Source organism: Indicator indicator, chromosome 1 (assembly GCF_027791375.1).
Source record: "Indicator indicator isolate 239-I01 chromosome 1, UM_Iind_1.1, whole genome shotgun sequence".
Classification (NCBI taxonomy): Eukaryota; Metazoa; Chordata; class Aves; order Piciformes; family Indicatoridae; genus Indicator; species Indicator indicator.
In genome coordinates, this window is record NC_072010.1 from 72,068,960 (window position 1) to 72,077,612 (window position 8,653).

Sequence of the window (8,653 nt, forward strand, 5' to 3'; positions counted from 1 at the left end):
TGCTTTGAAGTCTAGAAGGAACCAAAGGATTGTCTGACCCAAGATACTGTATTAACTTGGTCTTTTAGATGTCACACACCCCACAGCTTTAAATCATTATTAAGTTACAGAATCACAGAATATATCTGTCTGGAAGAGATCTCAAAAATCATGCAGTCCAACCCTTGACTCATCACAGAAGGGTCAACATTCCTAAGTGCTAGGTCCTCAGGCTATTTGAACACCTGCAGGAACAGTGACTCCACCATTCCAAGGTTTGATAACCCTCTCTGTGAAGTATTTCCTAACATCCAGCCTGAACCTTCCCTTGTGCAGCTTGAAACCATTTCCTCTGGTCCTGTCACTTGACACCAAGGAGAAGAGTCTGGACCCATCCTTGCTCCAACCTCCCTTCAGGTAGTTGTAGAGACAAATGAGGTCTCCCGTCAGCCTCCTTTTCTCCAGACTGAGCAACCCCAGCTCCCTCAGATGCTCCCCATAGGTCATGTGCTCCAGGCCCTTCATGAGCCTTGTTGCCCTTCTCTGGACACGCTCCAGCACCTCAATGTCCAGAACTGAACACAGTACTTGAGGTGTGGCCTCACCAGTGCTGAGTACAGGGGCACAATCAGCCCCCTGTTCCTGCTGGCCACCATGTTTCTAATACAAGCCAGTGTGCCTTCGGCTCTCCTGGCCACCTGGGCACACTGCTGACTGATATTTAATCAACTGTCAACCAATACTCCCAGGTCCCTCTCCAAGTCACAGTGTTTCAAACACACATCCCCAAGGCTGTAGCTTACCATGGGGTTATTGTGTAGGACCTGGCACTTGGCCTTGTTGAACTTCATAGAATTAACCCTGACCCAACAGTCTAACCTGTCCAGATGGTGTTGTAAAGCTTCCCAACCCTCTAGCAGATTTGCACAGCCACCGAACTTGGTGTTGTCTGCAAATTTACTGAGGGTGCATTCAATCCCCTCATCCCAATCAGTGATAAAGATATTAAAGGGGACAGGCCCCAGTACTGAAGCCTGGGGGACATCACTAGTGACTGAGAGCGAGACTTAACTCCGTTCACTACTGCTCTTTGGGGCTGGCCATCCAGCCAGTTTTTAATCAAATGCAGAGTGCACTTATCCAAGCCTTGTGCCAGGAGTTTCTGAAGGAGAATGCTGTAGGAGACAGTGTCAAAGGCTTTACTAAAGTCCAAGGCTTTACTAATGTCCAAGGCACTTCCCCCATCCATTAGGTGGGTCACCTTATTGTAGAAGAAGATCAGATTAGTCAGGCAGGAGCTGCCTTTCATAAACCCATGCTGACTGGGCCTGATTGCCTGCTTGTCTTGTATGTGTCGTGTGATGGCAGTCAGGATGACCGGTTCCATAACTAGTTCTTATTATGTGAACAGACTGGTTGCTTAGAAGTGAGATACAGTTTATTTTATTCTCAGAGTCATCAGCTCTGATTATATTTGAAGTATTTTCTGTGGTTTGGGGTTTTGTGGGTATGTGAGTATCACGACATGAACCAAAAAACTCTGAGAATGAAAACCTAATAGATGAAGAGAAAGGATCCCAAATATATTACTGATTATACTCCTCATTATTTGACTTGTCAGCATTTTCGAATGCTTGGAGTTATCATTATTCCATTTTAACAATTAACTTCTTATCATCAGAAGATGAAGCAGGTCTAATTGTAACACATTGTCTAATTTACTAGGCCACTTTTGTAATATTTATATTATCCTAAAATAAAGGTTTCTCATGTTGGATATTGCCAGAGACATCTATCAAGTTATAATTGATTCTCATAAAGGAACACCTTTGTTTCAAAGGACTTCTTTTAACATTTTAACATTAATATTAATGTTTTAACATACTTAATATCATGGAACCACCTAGAGGCCTCAGTCAGAATCTGGAACTTTAAAAACTATAAAAATAGCTGTAAAGACATGGTACCACACATCAGACAAAATCTGTTCTGCCCTTTGCAGATGAGACATATCCCATCTGGCTCTCCATAAAGGGGACAGGCATACACGTTTAGAACTAGCAGGAAGAAGGCAAGAGACTTTCGGTGTGAACAGCCTGCTAAAATTGCCACAATCGAATGAGATGACAGCCAAAATTACAGCATTCCTCATTTTCTTCCATTCTACAGGAGATACATAGATACACATAGACACATGCATGCATGCACAGAGGTATATATGCGTATGTACCACAAGCAGCCTCCAAATCCCATACCTTAGTTTCTCAACAGCTGGAGAGGGGAGGTTTGGGTCCCAAGGTCAGTAGGAGCCATGTGTGAAAGTATTGTAGTATTGAGGGAGTGAATCTTGTGCAGGGCCTGAGCAGCCCTGACAGATGTTTTGAGTGCAATGGTAAGACATTGAGGAACAGCTTCTTCCCTCTGCAAGTGAGATCAATGTTATGAGGACTTAGCAAGCCTCCCACATTCTGCTTGTGTTTCACTGAAATGTTTTTTCCCATCTGCCATTCCCTTAGGGCACCCGTGTCTGCATCCTGCCAGCTAACTGTTGGAGGATCTCCTGCTCTACCACACCATGAGGTGGTCCCAACCCAATCTATGATTCACAAACAGACTGTGTTTGGTAAGAGGGGTGCTAGAGTGAGAAGGAGGCTACAGCACTGTGGAATACATACCTTTGATCATTGTCTTGCGTGGAAAGAAGACTGCCCAGAAAGCAAAGGGGTGCCACTTCCTTCCTCCATCACCTGCTTTCTGAACCTGTTTGCACGCATGGCCCTAGTCAAAATAAGCCATCTGTTCCCTGTGGAGCTGCAGAAACTGATGACAAATTATTTGAAAATCTGTACTACCATATAATTAAATAGGTAAGAAACTAGTCAAGGTGTGATAAGGGCTGAAAAGTAAAGAAATCATGCGTTCTGGTAGCTGTAGTTAGCTTATAAGCATGACACTTGTGGAAAATACCACTCAGCAGATACTTAATGACCAGTAACTTCTGAGTTGTCTAATGACTAACCATACAGAGCTATTGATCAGCATTTAGAGCTTTCAGATGTGGAACTTTCCTCTAATTATCTCAAATTACTGAAAAAGTGCTATCACAGTTGGTGGAGTGAGATTGACATTTTTAGGGCACCAAGACCATCCTAAAGTGGGTGAGTAGGTAAACAGGTCAGGTGAAGCTTATGCTTAAAAGCACTTACTCCTTTCTGATAACTATAGAAGTCATGACTGACTAGTGCTGAGGAAGGTGTTTTCCTGGTGGTATCCCTTAATGTCCTGCCAAACCAGTCCACAGCACAGAACAACCAGCTCTCTACTGTGAAAGAAATGGTTAAATTGGATTTGGCACACACAATAGGAGATGCATGCAGGAGAAACGTCAGCCATGTCATGATCCTGTGACCACTCAGTTATGTCTGGCACACCTGACAGAAAATATAATACACAGTGGCAGCTTACCTCCTTCTGCAGTGGAAAAGCAGAGACACCTTCTGACCCACTTAAGCTCCCCACTTGCAGAAATATGCTATTTTGGTATTAATGCTTAATGTTTGCTGGGACACATTCATAAGCATTGCTTCAGTTTATCATCTAACATACTGATTCATAAGGACACTGCAGGAGAAGAAATTCAGGAGAATCTGTGTAATTAACTGCAGGAGTAAAGGCAGACAAATGCTATTTATAGAAACTGCTGTTTGAGAGGACACAAAAGTTAATATCCTTACTACGGAGCTGCCAATGTGCTGGTTTATGGTGAGTCTCACAATATTCATGGCTGTTCTTAGAACTGCATATCCTTGTGTAATGGGATTTTGCAACAATCTTAGCTCACTAAGGAAAAAAAAAAGCTTGAAAGTGGGGACTTCGGAAGAGAAAATAAATAGGAGAATAGGAAAGGACACACATTTATGCTTTTGGAAACTGCTTTTTAAAGCAATTCTGTGAGTTTCTGAAATCTTGGCGATTTTAATCGCCAATCGCTTGGCAGTGATTCTACTTATATAGAAGCTGCTGTAACATTTCCTGTACATATGGAGACAAAACCTCAGTTTCATATCTCTCAAAAAAAGAAAATACTGTCTCAGGATATTGTTCCTGAATGCTAAATTGCATGCCTTTTCAAATTAAGAGATACTTAACAACCTATCATGCTTATGTTTTGCTATACCTAGGTTTATTAAAACCTCCCCAAAAGGCCAATTAGAGTTGCTTGAACGAGTTTTTACAAGGATTTGTGTGAGGGGAGCTATGCCTTCACTGGAGATTTAACAAAAAAAAAAAAATAAAACCTGAGGCTCTTCTGCTGTTTGATCATTACTCAGGATTGCTTGAAGAGAAAGTTGTGCAAACCAGTGTTACCATGTGCTTTGTTTGCTGGATAGTCACTACAGTCAGATTTGCCTTTGGATTTTGTGACTCTGCAGGGTGAAAACAAGACTCCCATTCAGCTCAGATGCGGGTTACACTGAGAAAAAAAAATCTGCTTGCAGGCTTTTTCTCCTTCTTGGAAGGCGACTGGGGCTTTCAGTCTGCTGCAGGTCGGGAGCAGTGCTGATTGATCATCTCTTGCCTTGCGCTGACTCAGAATGGCCAGGCTTAGTACAAAATGGCGTAAATGGGCTGTAAACAACAAGACTTGAAAAGAAAAAGAAGGAAAAAGCCCTCAACAGCTGGAGAATTAAAAGGGTGACTTTCCTGCCTATGGGTAACTCATCTGTAAGTAGAACTGATTGGAAAAACAATCTGATTCACTGAGCCTGACTGCTTGGTCTGAAATCTAATAGCCTGAAGAACTTTTGCAGCATTCTTTGTGGTACCTGCTGAGTTTGTGGGGAGACTTGTGATACTGCTCATGGGGTGGTTTGCCGAGACTGCTTTTCCTCTTGCACTGGTGGCAAGGGATACCTAAGATCTGGGATCCCTGACTCTGCAGCACTCATCCCTGGTAGCTGAGGCTGTTCTGCTCCTCTGGCAGTTTGCAGGCTTCTTAAAGTGTCTGCTCATATTGGCAGAGAAACTGTCAAATTATTTTAGTAACTTGCATCCTGAAGAATAGTACAGGAGTGGTTTGGGACCAATTCAGACTACCCACAAAATAATATAACAAAGTATAGAAAATTCCTTGTAACACAGCAACAGAAGCTTCTGATTACTTTTTTTAATACCTGTGCCCAAATTCAGTGCTGAATGTCAAGAACCAATTATAGAGTTGTTTGCTACTCCTTTAAAAATTCCAAGCACAGACTTCTAAAAGACCACATACTTTAAGAACACTGTGGGACATGTCAAATTTACTGTCTGTGTTTATATTATCTGCCACTGACCATAATAAATAAATCATACTTTTGGCAGAGTAAACAATGAACTTCAGTGAAGGTCTGCTTTTAATAAGAGTATCTAACCAAGTGCTTCTGCAATGCTAAAACATTGATGAGACCTGATCTGGCTTCTACTGAAGTCAGTTCAATAGAACTCATGAATTACCTAGATTTTCCCTGCAGTTTAAAAACCTATGGAGATTCAGAGACACTAGATAATTGTTTGCTTGTTTTTTCCTTGTGTAATAGTGAAATTGGTATTCTGTAGGTATAGTGGTTCTTGTTACTGCTCTGTAGACCTTTCTGTTGTGTAGCAAGCAATAGTTAGTCAAGGTTGCATGGCAGTCATGGGTATATAAGCATCAGATACAGCTAGGTACCAGCAGGGACTGTATGTCACAGAAATGGCTGAAACATGTTTTCTAGTTCATCACTCACTAATGCAATGAATAGAAGCCTGTACATAAGAAAAGTCTATATTAAAGTGCAAGGGGAGGCTTTTTTGTAATCAATTAACTTTCCCAGTATTTGGAGAAAACAGAAAATGAGTGCTGGCATTTTTCTGATCTGGAAGTAATTCTCAGTGGTGGAAAAAAAGGAGTATTTCTTCCTCCTCTGTTGTCCAGAACCTAACTCTTCAAGCTGGTTCCCCATGGTGTTACAGCAGCCTCCCAATACCTGAAGGGAGCACAAGAAAGCTGGAGAGGGACTATTTACAAAGGCATGTAGCACTTGAACAAGGGCTAATGGTTTTAAACTAAATAAGGGTAGATTTATATTGGACATTAGTAAGAAGTTCTTCACTATGACAGTGGTGGAACACTGGAACAGGTTGCCCCATTCCTGGAGACATTCAAGGTTAGGCTTGATGGGGCTCTAAGCAGCCTGCTCTAGTTACTGATGACCCTGCTTACTGCAGGGGGCCTGGACTAGATGACCTCTAGAGGTCAGTTCCAACCAATGCATTCTATGATTCTTTGATTTTATGATTCTATGAACAGAATTTTAACGGTGCTGTGTTTGCTTATTGGCTTGGGAATTTGCTGCTTCTGCTTTGTCAGCAGCATCAGTGATCCATGTTTCTTTCCTTACTCTAGCCTTCCTTGCTGGCCTTAGTTTAAACAGGCTTTTATCATCTGTGTTTTTATATTATCAGGTAATGCTACTAATCACTGCATGACAGAGTGACCATAAATAGGCTATATATACTGTACATCATCCACCTTATATACACACAATATAAGCACACAAACATGCACCCATTTTATGTATACCTGTAGTCTGCATATACACACACTGGATCAGTCTCTGTGTAGTATATAGAGATGCGGTACAGTGTTTAGTAATGATGTTGTAATCTGAGAAATTTCAGTGCACCTTGCTTGTCTCTGTTAAATCAGTTACATTCATTAAGCCACAGCCACAGCAAGTTCACACTACAACAGGATGATATTAGTTATCTTGAAATAAATAATATTTTAAATAAATAATATATGGGAAATCAGATGGAATGTCAGCATATAGAGTATCAACAGTAGTTAGAAGAAATCTGAAGAGCAGCCAGCATAATAAATTTAAAAGTTGGAGAGAACAGCAATGGTAACACAATGTTTTGATCAAAATAAAGCAATTTTTACATGTAATGAAGCACTAGACGATGATTTCTAAAGACCCATGCAACCACAGGCTGGCTTTCAAATTTACAAGCTCGTGTATCTTCATATTAAGAAAGTATATATCTTATAGTTCTCTTTCAACAAAACACCAGACACCTAATACAGCAGTGAAAAACAGAGACTTCTTTTTTAAACAAAAAAATCTCCAAGTTTATATTGTTGGAATTAGAAGTCCAGCCAGTAAACCATGGTGAATACTGTTTATTCTTAATATCTTGGTTTTGTTTCTGCTATTACTCACTCTCATATTGATTGCAACATGGAAACCTCTCTACTCTTCTGCTCCCTGATCCTCCCTGCCTGATCCTCTGACTCCCTCTCTCCTAGCACAGACCGTGGCCAGGTCAGCATGACAAACTGTTGCAAGGTATGTACATCAGTCAGGGGAGTGCTGAAGTGTGATCTGCAACCAGTATAGCTGTGCCAGCAGAAACCCCTAGTATGGATTAAGATGTATCAGCAAAAGTGCTATTTTACAGGGTAACTACTTTTTTTTTTTTTTTTTCCCTTCAAGACAGCTGCAACAAGCTCCATCAGCAGAAGTGGAGTTTTCCCAGTCTAACCTGCAACTGGAATATGAACACTTTGCTGGAATGTAGCCTATCAATACCAAGATATCTCATACAGCACTCATAGTATAAATTCAGCATTCTGCACTGCAGATATCAAAGTTAAGAATATCTCTTACACTCACATCATTGCTGTGGCTCCGTCTGCCCACATCCTTACTCATGGTCCTGCTTTGTCCTGTATGTTTCCTCTCAAACATATCCAAGAAAACATGTTTCATCTCACTACCATTTACACTGTTTAGTCTGAATTTACTGTTATGTTCTCCACACACTTTCTACTGCCTCATGCCTGCCCTCTGAAAATTGTCTTCCTGTTACCTAGATATAGGCATTTTTGTATCAGATTGCTAATGCAAGGGCATATAAAATGAATCTTTTTGTTCCCTAATTCCCCCCTAATGTATAGACAAAAAATAGTACATTTGGGTATTTTTTTATTTGCCATCTGGTATTTGAAAGGTTGGGAGTAATTTTCAGGCAGTTGGGACTAAATTTCTACTTTAGTTCTTGTATGAATACTCAGATTCTTAGATAATAACACAATTTGAGTATCTTGAGGTTTAGGGATTATTATTTTTTATCACCTGCCTTTTGCTGAAGAAACTATTTCAAACCGTACAATACTTGCTCGTTTTGTGCTTAAACCCCATGAAAATCAACTAATCTTTCCCCAGCTCCCAAGGTTCAGGCTGTGTCAGTAGCAAGAGTGGCAAGAGGAAGCACTCAGATCTGAGCTACTGTTTCACTGCTGGTGGCTGTTCATACTGAAATGATCAACTTGGGCAGTGCCATCAGACATGAACAGTCACCCTTAATCTTCAATGCTAAGACTCCATTCACTGCAGTGCAACTAATTTGAGAAGGAAAGGATGTCTTGCCTTATCAAAGACAGAAGAACTTCTGGTTCTACTGTACATACAAAGTGACCCTGGGGGTTTACACTTGTGCTGGTGTAATGAGGAATTAACATCACTCCTGAGTGAATACCTAAGAACCCACAGGGTAAAGGGTGTTCAGCTCTTGCCATAACATAGTGGTCATTGATTGAAGAGGCTGAGATCCTATCTTTTAGCAAGTGAGCATGAAACTTTGAGGTTAT